The 16,529-nt window shown below is 43.1% G+C and overlaps 1 long non-coding RNA gene across 1 annotated transcript in view; it reads right to left on the bottom strand.

Annotated features, from left to right (window-relative positions):
• LOC126041207 (uncharacterized) overlaps positions 1 to 16,326 on the bottom strand; it is a 73,952-nt gene extending 57,626 nt beyond the window's left edge. The window contains exon 1 of the long non-coding RNA XR_007506776.1: positions 16,206 to 16,326. This is a non-coding gene — a long non-coding RNA (uncharacterized LOC126041207). The remainder of the gene's footprint in view (positions 1 to 16,205) is intronic.
• Positions 16,327 to 16,529: the final 203 nt, after the last annotated feature.

Raw genomic sequence — 16,529 nt, 5'->3', positions numbered from 1 at the left:
GTGTATGTAAGCCAATTAAATAATTTGATATTATCATTCACTTCAGATTTAGTGTGCATACACAGGGCAAATACTGTCTATGAAATCTGGGAACAGATAATGCCATCTATTTAGGTGACCCTTCCTTTACAAATACTTAATAGGAGCAGCAAAAGTCTGACAACTGTCCACTTGGTCTTTTGTGGCAAATATTCACAAATAACTCTAAGAAATAACATCTGCAGAAAGTAGGAGTTTCATGAACAGAAAAATAGCTAAACTCACTGTGCAAGTGATTTGCAGTTAAGAATATTGCAGACATACTGATGTGTAGATTTATTTAAAATTTCCACCGATAAGCTAAGAGGGAGGAAAGTAGTCATAAACACTGAAGAAAACAGATGTTTTCACCTTTAATATAAACTGCAAAAAGAAGCAACACCAAAAGCATCTACAACAAAGGCCCCCTCTGGGCACAATGCCATCATCACCACTGCTTTCCATTATCAGTGTACATTTGCAAGAATTATGATATTCAGGTTCCATTTTGAACTCCCGTTCATCAGAGTGTATAAACTTGTCCTTTTTCATTTTCTTCAAACTGAAATTTGGCAGGGGAGTGCTGGTGGGTGGGGAGTTTTTGGAAAGATTATTATTTTTAAAATTTGGTCTTTTCAAACTGTTCTAAATACAGCAGAGGGGAATATGCCCTGAGGAGCAACGCTGTTGCATGTCTCTCAAGGGAGGGGTATTGACAATTAGATATTGTCAGTCTCTTACTCAGTGCAAGAGGAAAACAAGCATTCTCATTTCAGGCTAACTCATGGAAGGCCTCTGGCTCAGCAGAAATTATGAGTTCAGGGTGATGCTGTGGGGCCAGGAGGCCGGGAAGCTGCCCATCAACGGTTCCCAAGTGTGGTCTGTAGTCCTCTTGCAACACACAGAGCTTTTGTATGTGGCCTGAACAGGATCTGGGGGTTGTGGCTGTCCTCCACAGAACCAGCTGATTGTCAAGGCTGTAGCAACCGTAGGGTCTCCTCCAGCAGCTCTGGGATGGGGTGAATGTCTGGGCACTCAGGATCTGTCAGCCATCGAAAGCCTGGACTTAGCCTGCCCCTCTGGAGCAGTCTGGCATTTTGGCAAGTCTCACGACTGTGTATTTCAGACCCCTGGCTATTTCTCCAATCCTTCCCATTACTCCACATGACAGCAAGAACGCTCTGCAAGAGCTGGCCCAGGAGTGCAATATTTCCAGAATCAAGATGAATTTCTTCTTTCAAAAGCAGCAGAAGCAGTGCATAACCCGACTCATGGTGTTAGTGTTGAACACAGATGGGGAAAGCAAATTCCCACTCCAACGAGGGGCCAAAGTGATGGACAGACTCTGTCTCTAGGAGATGCTCTCTAGAGGGAATACCAGAAGTTAAATCTGAGAGAGGAAGAGGGGGATAGGGAGTAATAACCAACAATAGAGTTGAGGTAGCCTAAACAGCAATTTGCAACACTAATCCCCTGTTAGAATTTTTCTGAGAACACTGTAATGCCCACAGCTACCTGTCCTCACATACCAGTGTATCACCTGACTCATTCACCACAGAATCCCAGAAACCCCAGACACAGTCTGATTAGAAGTAGCTCAGGAACATGGTCTAGAAACAATGACCTTCCATTCACTTGCAGGGATCCCAACTCATTTGCAAATTGTGTTTCTTCACTTTTTCTTGGTTTATGCCTGGCTGCACCTTAGTCCCCAGAAGGATGCTATAGATAATGACAAAAGCAGTGAAAGTGTTTGCCAGGGGGCTAACACAGGGCAAAATGGGCTGTCGTGAAGAGCTGAATGCACTTAGTTACAGACAGCAAGATCTCAGCATTGCCTGGACATTGCAGGGTGGCACAATGACCTTAATTATTTTGGCCTAATGGAAATGTTCTAGGCCAACTGCAAAAAATGGCCTTTGGATCAGGCCTTTATCCCTTAGTTTCCATACTTTCCTGCTTGCAAAACCCCAAAGTGTTCATTCAGCTCCAGCCTGGAAAGATGCCAGAGACCTAGAGCTAACCACAAAACAGAGGGGCTTGAAATTCAGTACAGAAATTTTGAAAAACTTCTTTGTTTCAAATTATTTTAAAGAATAATGTATAAATGGATCTTTCTGTACATTTGTGCTGATTTGGGTTGGATTATGGGGGAATTCCTAATGTAGGCTAATTACTATACACTGTAAGGTATCTTTGATCCATCCTGTTCTAAAAAAAGATTCAAATCATGCACAGATTGAAATATTGGCAGCTGATCCTTTCAGCCTCCAGAAAAAGTGACCGTCTTCACACTTGCTAGTATCTCACTGTATTTAGGAGGTTTGCCAATTCGCATTTGCAGGACTGATTTATTTGTGTACTATTTCATAATACATTTAATTTATCAGCTACACGGCAAATGTGATACAATTACCTAACAAGAATATGTAAAAAAGTAGGGCATGACATGCAGCTGTACCTATATTTCCTCCTGTGCTTCTTAGAAACTAATGCAATTACAAAACCATTTTGATGAAGGCACTTTTGCTGACTCCTTCACATAAGAGAAGTTACTGGCAGGCTCTTATCTCTTCCATCAGAAGAGTGTTCCTGGAAACAGGACAGTCCGTGGCTAGAGATAACACATCGTGGAATCTTCTGTACCTGCTGGGCTACAGCATCCGCCCTCTTGGTCACATGTAAGTTATGGCGATAAGAGATAGTAATTTCTGCCCCTGTGCAGATCGACACGCTCCGTCCCACAGAGCAGAAGTGGTAGCAGTGGCGGTTTCCATCTGCTCAGACAGTGTGAAACCCTCTAAGAGCCTGCTTTGGAGCAAGATGCTTTTCAGTCACTTGCCTTGGAAATGTGTTCATATAAACCCCGTAAGGAGGAGGTAACCTGCCTGTTTCTGCAAGTGTACTTCCAATATGCATAACAAACAGTACCTGCAGCGTACAGCTGTTACCCTGAGAAGACAGGTTCTATGCTGAGGCCAGGAGCTAATTAGTGACAATCATTCCTATTTCAAATTACTGACAACCTTTCACTGTATTACGTTCTTATTGGGAACCAGCACTAGGCATGATTTATTTTACAATACCCAAAGAGGAGCTGTTTTAATCCTGGGAAAAATGTACCTTTTATGTCCCTTCTTGCTGCCCATCTCTCCTTCCTTATTTCCAGCACACAGCTGGCAGAAGTCTTTCACAGCGGCTGCTTGGATCACCAAACTTTAGCTAAAGAAATCACTGCTTTTAGTATATAATTGTCCAGGATGGTAACTGTCACATAAAGCATGCCATAATACAGATGAAGACATGGCCCATCATCAGTTGCCCTTAACCACCCTACTTCACTTGAATTACAATGAACTCAGCACATGCGCCCCAGAGAACTTTCAGATCAAGCCCAATGACACAGCGCCCACTGTAAGCTCAGCTTTCAACCTGACCAAGAGTTAGGTGGCAAACAGGAGACATGAGCCAAGCAGATACAGTTTTGCATAGCTGCTTCCTAGTCACATGTCAGCATCCAACATGACACTCTGAACAGGCCTGATTTAAAAATTAGTTTTAAAAAGGTAGGGAAATTGTGTGATGATTTCTTTGAATCTGGGCAAAAAGAAATCACTCCCTGAATTATACTTTTGTTCGGCTCCAAGGGCTGCCACCCTGCTGTTTTAGCTATGTGGAAAGTCAGGGCGCTCCTTCTGTCCTAACATTTATTTTCTGCATCCTTGTTTTATTTTTAACAGCTTACAACAGAAAGAAACGCGTTATCGCATGACTGTCTAAAGTAAATAGTACATTGTGGTTTGGGGCTTGGACACTTGAACGTGTAACTTCCCAGCAACAAGTACTGTTCTCTCTGTAGGGCACTTCTGGTAACTCATCTCTCCTAGTGAGAAGTAAGGAAAACTGTCACCTAGCAAGTGAAACAGCTATTTCTTACAGCCCTCCCAGTTGAGAAAAAGGAGAAAAATGACAACAGACTGCAATTATTATACAAGACATAATGCTGCACAGAAAGCAGCAGGCCTTGGACAACTGGGATATGGTCCTGACCTGCTAGAGGCTACTGTGCTTCCCCAGCCAAGTCATTTCACTTTTCTGCACTTCGATTTCCCAGTCTGTGAAAACGAGTGTGCTGTGGTTTATTTTTAAGCATTTCAGCAACTGACATGCTGTACCTCAAACTCCTTAAATGGTTACATCATTTTCACTGCTATGAAAAGTTCACTAGAACAGCATTTCAAAATCCCTCTCTATGTATTGTACTTTCTGTTCTCAAGTCTGACTGTGGTTTGACTTCTGGCATCTGAAGTTCGGGCTACTGTGTTTGTTTGACTTCAGACAGCAATTGCTAATGAACGCAGACCTTCTATAGATTTGAATGGGTTGCATAATCAATGGAAACATAACCAGTGCAGCTTTAAACACTGGTCTACACTTCATTCGTGTAGGTCCTGCTTATCAGTGGCTACTCCTTTGAGAATATTATTAAGACCCTGTAGAAGTTGGCCTGGAAAAGTTAACAAGTGCCGTTTTCAAATGCAGCATTCATTTGAACCTCTTAAGAGAGAATTCTGGACCCAGACTGATGACGAAAATGCATGTAAAATGTTAAAAACAAAATAAAAACATTGAAAAACTGTACCTTCCATCCTTGTGAAAGACACCATATAGCCATATTCAGCCCTTGTGCTATTTGTTGATTACTGCCAGTTTAGTCAGAGCTGACAGATCTGTTTTTATTACCAAAAATGACCAGAACCTGGCAATTTACTTCAGTGACAAGAGTATCTTCTGCACGGATTGTCCTCCCAATAGCTTGGGTTTTCTTAACTACATTTGATCTTACATATATTAAAGTTAGAAATTCATCAAATAGACCTGGTTTCTCTTTTCTGGGTTTTACCATATTTTCTTGGTCTGCTGCGGCACCCAGCCTGTCAGTGAGCTGCAAAACTGCTATAAACGGGCTCTAGAGCAGCTGAGTCCAGCGGTCACAGACTGTGAGGAGACATGACAGGCAAAGGGAGGAGGAAGAGATTATTACAACACATACAGAGGGAAATATGGCCGGGATTCAATTTAGCTCAGCTCTAGTGAAGTTAGCCCAGAATTACCAGAAACTGAGAAATATCACAACTACCGTGCACATACTTTAACAAGCAAAAGTCAAGAGATGTTCAGTAGGCACAATACTGAGACAGTCCCCATAGGCAGGTATGCTCACCATGCATGGGAAGAACAATGCGTATCATTCTGAGAACTGATAAAGGCATTACAAAACTACTTTGCCATGCTAATAAGGAATCTTTATACTGGCGGAGCAAAAAAATCTAATCTTTCAGCATCTGTTCACATGATTAACATCATTGATTATTCATGCAGTCTCCTGAGGAAAGACCAGATGGTTTATTCACTGGGTTTGAATCCCTGATTTTTAGCTTAAAAAATCTGGCCCTCTAGTAAATGAACTAGAATAGTCATACTATTAGCAATACAGTAATGCTACTAGGAGGTAAGCAGTAGATCTCATCTTGTGCAACTGGATGCCACTGGGAAGTCCAACACGTTGCAAAGATGTTACATACTTTCCCTCAAAGGAAGCGTTATGCTAATGCAGCTGAGTTCACTGGAATTCAAGTCAAGCGTTGGTCATTTTTTGTGACCTCACTCCCCCTTCTCCTGCCTGGGACCTTTGACTTTAAATGCAGGGCCATTTGCCTTTATCCTAAAGGCAGGTTGCTCTTCAGTATCAGCCATATACGATAAACACCTGTTATGTGGATCTCACTAAAACGGGGTACGACCTATACTGTGCAAAAACATTTCATGTACAAGGATCTATTACTTTAGTTCTGAAATCACACAAGCAGTGAGTGGGGTTCAATCACAGAACACATCTTTCCTAACCATTATTTTCAACTGTTCTGTAACTGAGCAGTTGTCTTGCCGCACCAGCTGTGGTGCAGCTTATCTCTCAGCACTATTTCCTATTCTACCCTTCATCACTGCATCTAGAGTCGTGATTTTCTCTACTCTAATTGATGTAATCCTACCATTGTCTAACATGCTGAATTCAAATGTAATCGTATCAGAGCTATAGCAACAAATTTGCAGTGAAATGTGAAAATTAAGGAACTCCAGAAAATTACTTGAAAGTATTGTGTGAAAGTAATAGCAAAAAATGGATCCTGCTGTTAATCAAATTAAAAAGCGAACATTTAAATTCTGTATTATTTCCATTACTTGCATACTTCTGTTACTGAAATCAGAACAGTGACTTCCAGTAAAATCTAGTCAACTAAATGACTCATATGACTTCTGAAGTGACCATGGACTGCTTCTGAGCTGCATGCGCTCACAGGAGTTCTCGTGTCCAAGGGTGGATCAGAAAAAAAGGGGAACTGAAAATGGCTGACTGTAAAGATGGCTGCTCACTGCACTTCCTTATTTATACCAAAATAAAATAGAAAACATTATTAACCATTTTAAACTTTAAATGACGCGACCCCTGAGACTAGGAGCACCAGTAGACATGCATACAAGTGCATGCACTTCATTCATGCCCATCCTACACGCTAACCAGACTTTGCACAAACATGCAAAGGGCTTTTGCATTCAAGTCTTCAACATGCACACATGCCTCCCACAGCAGGCACAGACAAGCTGGGTGCCCTTTACACAGTCTGAGGCTTCCCACCATCCTGCTTACATTGAATTACTATCTCTGCCATATTTCCAGTTCCAAGCCTAGGAAAAATGGACTGTAATAGAAAAACATACCTATACTTTGAAAAATCCAGGCCAACATTTTCAGGTGATTTGGTATGGCTCCGGTGCTGGTGCTCAGCCTTTAACACCTGACCTAAGCCTGCTTTTGGGGCAGAAGTGAGCTTGCTCATTGCAAGGTCTGGCAGGCAATGAGGCAGAAGAGGAGTCACCCCAATCGCTCTCCATTTCCGAGGATCTTGGAGCTCACTGATTCTTAGCAATGGCCACTACTCAGCATCATCTTACAGGTCTAAAATTCCAGCTCCAAAAATAGAAAAATATAAGAATAGCATTGATTGAGCAATGCACAAGTGAAACTATTTTTAAAGGCAGACAGTGAGTGACTGAGAGAAATGGTGAGCTTAGAAATGATGAAGTTTTCACAGAGGAAAACCCACAGAAATTGCGGCAGAGGAGGAAAGCTTAGAACCACTGGTACCCACTGGCCTCCAAGAGGAAGAACGACATTTGTTTTAGGAGAGTAGGTATTTGAAGGGTGATGTGCACCACTCCTAGCTTTGACATGGAGAGAGGTCACTGTGCTCACTAAAGCAAAAACTACAGGGGACTGGATTCTGTGCAAATCCTGAATCTCTGTGTGTTTTTTCCTGTAGGGTAAAATCTAATCTACTGACTTCATTGGAACTGCTAGGTTATAAATGAAAGTAGATTAAATCTACGGAAGAAAAATGCTGTGTTCAGAATTTTAGTCTCTGCATTTTCAATACAGATTTACATCCTGACTCTTCTGAATGCCAATGAATATAATAAGGAGAGGCTTTAAAGAGCATGAGTTTTCTTGTTTGTGGTACACAGCTGAAGTTTGCTTCCTGCAGAGTCTGAGCAATTAATACAATCAGCCCAATCCTCTGTGAGAGGTGAGGGTCAACATGAAACATCTAATTTCCTGAAAAACAATGTTCTCCCTTTATAAAATTCTGGAAGAAAAATTCTGAAAAAAATCTAGGCCATGCCATGAATCCTGCACAGGAAGAATGGCCCGAACACTAGTTTGCCTTTCTCCCAAGAGATACCTTGGAGTCTCAAGGACTACTTACACATGCACCCCAGGGAACTGAGCTGTCAGAGGACAGTACCACCATGAACAGAGCTAGCAATGCAGATGCCTCTTTTACTGCATCTATGAGTCCTGTCCTACAGCTGAAGATTTTTCATGTCATTGTATGCTTAAAAGAGAGAGCAACCAGCAGCTAAAAATAATGCACACACTGAGGCACAGAATAGAAGAAAATATAAAACAATAATAATGGAAATAATAGGAAGGTTTAAACCATGGGAAAAGAGGAATTGAATTGAATTCTTTGTGTCTTCCAGGGAAGGAAAAAGGTACTTAAAATTCACCTGTTAAGCACACTTAAGGCCACATGGGCTTTCTCTTCCTGACCTTACATAACCTCAAAGTTTTCATCATCTTGCTCAACCCTGCAATTGGCTATTTGTAATAAGGGGCAAACCAAACTCCTCTTCAGAGCTACTGTCATGCAGAGGAAAATTGTAGCTTCATTCCTTTGGAAAAACACTAGCAGATTGTTATCTTGACACTGATTATGAACAACACTGTGAGCATGAAGGATAGGACTGAACTGTTTCCTCTAAGACCTTACCATAAGCCATGCTGCACTACACAGAGTGCTACATCTAGAGGTGTCTTTAAAAAGGGTGCTTAAGCATGGCTAGAGCAAGGTCAGGGCTGAAACACAGAACCATGGCACAGCTGGGACCAAAATGCATCAACCACTCACAAAGACACGCTGGTCTAATTAAAATGAGTTTAAAGCTGATTCAGTGAGTGCTTTTAGGGCTGCTTAAAATTCACCTAACATAATTTACTGTGGCACCCAACTAGATTAAGATCCACTGATATGGGCTGTTTTAAATTGAGTGAAGAGTATCTAGGCTGGGAAAGAGAAAAGAGAGGGGTGTTATGTCCATTCAATGAATTACACTTTTGAGTTTGACTAGGAACAAGCAATATTGAATTAAGATCTCATGCACTCAAAGAGCTTTTGTTTCCCTTCTCAGACAGCTTCCTCTGCCTCACCTACTAAAACATCTCCATACACAACTCATGGTGGCCAAAGGGGGACTGGGATTTGAGAGCACAATGCCTTCTCCCATACAGGTGCAGATATTGATATACTCCTTTGGAGAGGGTAGGGAAAGGAAATGTATACAGTAATATGAGTTAGCCTTTCTTAAGCTGTCTGGAGGAAGCACCTGGGGCTGCACTCCATTTGGACAATGCCAAAAGTGGTGGATGGGGAGTGGCAGAGTATGTAGGGGATGATGGGGGCTGCTGGCAGGGGCCCTGCAAATGCTGACACAGGTTGTAGAACATGGAAAGGGGCGTTCTACCTGTGCATGCCTATGTCCTGACAGTGCAGGGTGAGGGAGATGGGCTCTGCACGGAGGGTACTGTGTGTCCTGAGAACTCAAGGGGTACCGGGATGTTTGGAGGGCAAAAGGGCATGAACCACTACTCAGCTGCTGAGTGGTCTGGGCAGCACCATCTAGTCAAAGGCCAGAAGGCAAGAAAACATCACAGCTGAGAGATGTGAAATCTTGGACCTGTATCCAAGAGGGTGTTGGAAGAAAAGCAGCCCAAGTTTAGTTTGTTGCTAGCCTCTGGGCTCTGTGGCATAATCTGGTGCTTAAAGACAGAGTGGCAGCCACTAAAGACAGTGGCAGCCCTGACACAGTTGGACACCCCAGGCTCAAGCTAAACAGTGCTGCGCAATGCACAGCAGCCCTGTGCTTAAAGGCAGATGTGTGTGGGAGAAAAACAGTGAGATTCCAACATTTTCTCTGTCCTCTTTTTCTCCTCTGCCCCCAGAAATTGTGCCACTTTTGGCATGCTAGATGTAGCAAGATAGCATCTGGCAGTGCTGTCCCCAGACTTGTCCACTGCCACAGGGAATCGGCTTCTTAAAATAGTCAGGACTGGAGCCCTTTGGGGGTGCTCAGAGCATGCAGAGCCTCTGCGGCACCATCAGACCACATGCTACAGAGCAGCAGAGTCAAGCTCCTACCCTGCACCCCTAACATCACTGTTAGACCCAGCTATCCCCATTAGCAAAGCAGTAATGGTGTGCAGAACTAAACTTGCTTGTCAAAACAGATTAAGCCTATCATTCCTCACAATACAGAATGAAAGGAGCACTAAGCCCTGCTTTGTCAAGAAAACAGCTGAAGTCAATGTAAACAGCATAAAAGCATCCGTAGCTGGCTTGTACTGCCCTTCTCTAGGAGCTCTGGCCTCCTTTAAAAGGTGTCTGTAGAAGGCTACTAGCATTGCTGAGTGAATCACCTCTCTCCTGGCTCTCATTGTAAGGGTATCAAGAACCTATCCCTTTTATTCCGCACCTCCCTACAAATCTCCTCTTAAGGATTAAGCTCTTTCCTAACCATTGGAAAATCCAGCTCCAGATGCCTGACCTACACACACAGGCCCAGTCAATAGGGAGTGGAGGGGATATCACATTTGTTTCTCAATTGATTGAAAGACCAAATGAAGCTGAGTCAGACAAATCCCTTGGTTTCCTCACACTCCACTCCCTTTGCTTTGGGGAGCTCCAATGTGCTGGGAGGGGAGATAATGTTTGGCAACAGCAAAGAGGAGTGTGCAGGAGAAGAAATAGGGAAGTCCACCTCCCCAAAATTACTGTAAAATCTGACTCTCAAAGATAGGCTGGTGAGACTGGGAGGAAGTGGAAAATCATGCCAGGAAGACTCCATTTGCTAGTCAGAGAGCAGAAAAGCTGGTCACTACCAGCAGATGTCTCCTGTTTTGTTATCTCTTCCTGCTGAGCTGCCCAATGGGAGGATGAAGATTTAGTCAGCCCATGGCCTCCCCACTTCCGTGTGCTGCCTCCTTTGAAAGAACTCACTTGTTTTCAGCCTGGATATTTTATCCTGCCAGAGATTTCGTGCAACCAGTTCCTGCAGCCCCCTGCAAGGCCACAGCAAGGGCACAGAGGGGTGCAGTCCAACACAAGCCATGCTCTGGCAGGCCCCAATAGCTACCAGCAGCTGGTCCTGATTAGAGCAGCCCCCAAGATGCTGTAATCTTTTCTCTAATATTGCTCTAATCAGTGCTGGGGCCAGTTTGTAACCTGTCCTCAGATCAGGGAGCTATAATTAATTGGCTACGGCTCCCCGTAGGATCTGGGCACAGCTCGGATCCCAGCCTTTGCAGTTTAACTTGAGGCTAACACTTATCTGAGTGTAATGTTGCTGTAATTAGTTTTTCCCCAGTGCAAACTAGGACTGTTAGTGCTGCATGTTAAATAGAAAAGATATGAGGACAAAAGTATGTGAATTACTGTAAGTTTTGACTACTGTTCAGGCAAGTTTCAGCTGCCTGTTTACTTTGCTGCGGTATGAAGGCCTTGCTTCACTGAGGAACGTATAGAACTGAGGCCATACATAAATCAAACCTGAGCAATGCAGGAAAAGTACAGTATGCATTTCTTCCATAAAGGTAACAGTAAATAATCTACTAAGTTAATGGTTCACTGATGCAACTCAGTTTAAGAGGTGGAAAAAAACTAGGGATGTTTTATCTATGACCCTTGGCTTAGGTCTGAGATACAGCCTTAACTGAAGAGCAAAGGTTAACTGTAATAGAAATTGTCAGCATTACTATAGCTTACAAGCCATGTTCTGACTTTTTTTTGTCAAAATGAAAACAACTTCTTTAATTGTAGCAACACAACCATAAAAAGTCAATTGCAGAGAAGAATTTGTCAATGTTTCTTCAGAGTACCATGGAAGAAGACAGGAGTAGGTGGAAAGAGAAGGCTTGGGGAAGAGGGGTGACTTCATATTCGCTTGAAAACTATGAAGAGAAACAATAGTCAGGAGACGTCTCGTTGATGGGAGAAACATCCTTTTAGACAGAGCTAAACACAGTAAATTTCATGTCTCAAAAGTTGTGCCCAGGCACAGCTTTCACTATGGGCTCAGTATTATCCTACCAGACAGAGCATAAGCAAAGAAGCAAGATGCAAAAAAAATCAGGCAAATAGTAGGAACTCTTCAGACAGTGTTGCCCTCGGAGAGGGCAATGTAAAGGAGAGCAGAACATAGTGCCTCAGCCTGGGGGCCAGCCTTCCAAAATGCAGCTGGGGGGAAATACATACATTTCCCAGCTGAAAATCTAACAAACACAGTGTAAGACTGGAGGGTACTGCCATCACTTTGTTTGACTGGCAACTGCTAATACCTTGGGGCATGGTGAGGGGAGGAAAATTCACTCCTGGCAACTATGAACAGCCAGTCCCTGCTCTTGACTGGTATTACAAGACACCAATACTGAACTGGGCATCTTGCACAGTAATAGCGTGAAGTAAAATGACAGTGAGGGCAGCATGAGACACTGACAAGCACCAAAAATAAAAAATAAATTGAAAGCAGTCAGTCTCCACTGAGATGAATTTTCATGTGGTTTTTCTGGCATTGTCTTTTGGAAAACACTGGGGGTTTGCTACGCTTTCAACTTCTGGAGTTCTCACAAAACCTCTAAACCAGGTCTTTATTTATAATAGGAATTTTGAAACTATTTTTTGCATTCTTTTAGACTCGTTCAATTCTTGACCCCAATTACATTGAATAATGTGGTTACGACTAACATAAATATAGTTCCGTTATAAATCAGGACATGTTTGCCTGGAGACAGCCCTTTTTCTTCCCTTTGCTCATGTTCTGCAGCTGTCCAAATACATCCCCACAATCCCTGGAACCTGCAGCACAGTCTCACTGCCACAGCTGGTAGGGGCAGAGGTAATCGGCTGCAGGCTTCCCTCCCTTTGTGCCCAGCCAGCAAGCCAATGCATGCTCTAGTTTACACTGTGATGCTGAAAGGCTGAAAGAATACTGTGTTCCTGTGAGGGGTATTCGATCTCCCTACCAGGGATGAGGGCCGCCCGTGTCAGTTTGATAAAGATTCAGTAGCTGGCTGGTTGACTCCCCAGGGCACAGTTAAGTCTTGGCTTAACTGGAGCAGACATCTTACTGCATCTCTATGCAGAGAATAAATGATTCCAGGAATGCAACTATAACTGAGTATTCAAGGCTTTCCACAGTGGGGATTATTAAAAAGACAGCAATTGTCATCAGATATCAGTGATACCACATTTGATTAGAATAGGAAATAAAATCTTTACTGGTATTATCTGCTGGTGAATGCTGATCTTAACTGTCATGCTGCTCTGGTACCTCAGGTGTCATTTCAACACAAGGACAGCTAGGGGAATCAGGAGCCCAGCAAAGTACTTCCATGATCCTGTCTTCCCCACCAAACAGAAGACTTGTGGGGAAGATTTTGCATTAAATGATACAAATTGGAGGGACAGCAAACTGATGGAGAAAAAAGGGCTCACCCACCCTGATGGAACTAATTTCCCACCATGTCCCTTGTAGTTCCTTTTTCATACTCACCTCCTACTGCCAGTTTACCAAAACAAACCCCTAAGTTGTTCTAAGACAAGAGGATCAGCTCTTCTTCTAAAATTTTCAGACTCCACTGAAAAAGGCCAGAAGTGCTCCTAGGAAAACCCGTTCTTGGGAGGTTCCCACCCCAGTTCCCAGTTCACTGGAGGTCACACTGGATAAGCATTGACAAGCTTAATGAAACAGTGGGGTTCAACATCTACCTGCAAATACATGCCAGCTCAGGATCTCATCCTTCAAAAGTGTATTCATGTATAAATTCCTGCTCAAGTCAGTGACATGGTAGAATGTCCCTAAGAAAGTCTTTGACATCTTGTATAAGAGTTTTGAAAATACAAATGAATTTTCAAATGATACTGAAACACGACCAAGCCTCTAAACTGTCATTAGCAAACATCAATCAGGTCAAAGAGAAGAGAGCTTAGCCTTTGGCCTACAAGGGGATCTAGAACTCAAATTCTACCATTTGTACCAATTTCTCAGATGTTCACACAATTTTGCCACTATCTGAGATATGCATTTGCACAGTATGTTGGTGGTAAATCTATTCAATTAGGAGCTGAATCAGGACTGAATTTAATATGTTTTTATTCTTTTCATTTTATTAGAGTCAGGAAATTCTGTTTGATCCAGCAGATCTTACTCTAACAACAGGTTTGATGGAACTCACTGCCTGGAGACACAAAAGGCCATAAGTACCAAAGTCCTAGCTGCTTTTGGTCTGAATGCCCCATGCAAATGTGCCTGGTGTGGGCACAGGCAAGACCAAACTCCCTGCAGCAGACTCACAGGAACTGCCTGCATCTTCCTACACCACTCAAGCAAGTAAGGAAACTGAGTGCTTCCTGCAAACAAAGTGGTCTCCCCACAGAACATAGTCACCTTCCTCTTACAAGACTATTGCCTTCATACCCCACCTTCACCAACAGCTCAGTGGCTACAGCATTCACTGAAAATGGCAGTGTGGAAGGGAAACAGATTTAATTCCCTTCTGTAATTGAGGGACATACCTGCTAACCCACAGGCACTGGAGGAAGGGCTTTCTCAGCTCTGTTGGGAGCCACTGTTCAACTTTGCATTGAATCATTAAACAGTGACTGAGCCAGAAAGAGACTATTTCTCAGCCTAAAGCTAAAAAATAAGCTGGCCTACCGAATACATGAACTCCTGTCTTGGCTGCATCCACAAGCTTAGGACTTTAGCTACAGATCAATAATTATGAAGTGTACACCACAAAATGTCCACTTGCCTTGACCTATGACTGTGTAGTATTCATGGCTCTTTTCTGTATATTCCCTGTTCACGGATGTTGAACTTGGAGATTATTTACTCAGGGGCAGATTCTGATTCATTAACACAGAAGAGGAGCTATTCCATGAATAGTCCCACTGAGACTAACTGGACTTTCAGCTTTACTGCCCAGGTCTATACCCCCTCTCATCAAAAGGTTAACTGGGAGTAAAATACTAGAGGATTATTTTTATCCACTGGGGTTTTATTTCAAAATACCTCCATGCTTTCAGAACATTGAGTTTAGAAAGTTCACCCATTAGAGTGCAGTACATTGGCATGAAGTGAAAGTTTGCAGCTACACGTGATCCCGGAAACTCTGCAATACATGCTGAAGTGCAGTATCATAGTTTTGCAATTAGATTCACATTCTAAAAAAGAACTGAGATAAACTAAGAAATAGTTCTCCTACAATATGGCAAAGAACTATGAGAATTTATATGAAGTTTGCAGACAGCTGTTTCCCAGCCTCTTGTCATTATCCTGGGCTTAGCAACGTGAAAAAGTTAGGGTGGACAAGAAAGCCATCGTGTCCACTTTGGACACTTTATAAAGTTACACTGATGAAGTTCTTATCGTTAGAGTGGAAACCACTTCTTGGTACTTTGGGAAGCCTGCGTGCACTCACGGTGCTAAAAACTAGTTCCACACATTGTATTGAAGTGTTACCTGCACTGACACTGAGCCAACATCACGGTAGCTTCAAGCTACACTATGTGAGGGCTGCTGCTGCAAGGGGTAGGTCTGACCATGTTATCTCTGCCCTTGTGCAAGCACTAATCCTTGCATGACTGCACAGGGAGCCAGATCTGGGAACTGATCCACATGAGAATCAAACCAATGTATCAGCTAGCTTGTGTTCTCCACACGACTCCATAAGCACTGGTGCTGAACACAGCTGGGGCAGTACAGCCAGTGAGACACCTTTCTCACTGGAGGGGAACCCACACATGGATTAGCACAGGGCAGTCATGATGCTGCAGGCTAAGAGGCTCTACTGTCATGCTAACCTCATGAAGCAACCATCAGTGCAAATGAGATGACAGGACAGGTGCTGAATGGGTATCCACAGAGCATACATCTGATGTACAAGGGTTCAAATGGAAAACTAGGTTGCTCTTATATGCGGTTGTGAAATTCTCCTGAGTGTTTCATAAACAAACATTTGCATCTTGGACACCTTTTAACATTTCTTCAGACACCCATGTTGAGCAAACTGGATACATATGTTTTCTTTGTAAAGTTTCCAAACACAGTTGCCTCAACTTTTATTTCAATGTCAATGGGAATCTAAGCTAGGTAAAAGAGCCCAAGACAGGGTCCTTTGGGTAAAAGAATATTGCAAATTATTTATCTAAAAGGTCTAGTATAATGCAATGTAATGTTTTGCAATGGCATGCATTTCACATGTATCAATACTTCTATATTGATCATGCAAGCCCATCACAGCTCACACAAGGGAAGAGCACAGCCTATGCAACCTGCTACCACCAAACTCAGGAAGGAGCTGCTGTGCCCTGATACAGGCCCTATAACGTATGCACACCACTCTGTGGGTGACATGAGGCTATAGCACCTGCTAGCTGCCCCCCTAAGCACCCCAGAGTTTCACTCACACACAAATGTATCCAAACAGGAGCCTCACTTCTCACCAATACCTGTCATGCAAGCATCACTGGAACCACCAGACTCTTGGTTAGCAGAAGTAACTTCAGCTCAGTGCAGGACTTCATTCAAGACAGAGAGTTTCTGTGGTGCCCTTTACTAGAAAAGGGTGGGACCCCGTACAGTTCACACTGCAAGGGCCACAGAATTGTCTTGTTCCTGACTCTTAGATTTAGTTCCTCATCTTTTGACCCAAGGAACCTTTGAGGAGGGGCCAGAGCAGCAGTTGTGTGATCCTAGGTCATTGCTATCCATATATGCATCGTGATTCAGGTTATCCAGAGCAATATGCATTGGCTAATGTTAGCTCAAGTAAT

The sequence above is a fragment of the Accipiter gentilis genome, chromosome 7, assembly GCF_929443795.1.
Source record: "Accipiter gentilis chromosome 7, bAccGen1.1, whole genome shotgun sequence".
NCBI lineage: Eukaryota > Metazoa > Chordata > Aves > Accipitriformes > Accipitridae > Astur > Astur gentilis.
The sequence above is the reverse complement of the archived record's forward strand: the minus strand, read 5'-3'. Positions and strand labels throughout refer to the sequence as shown.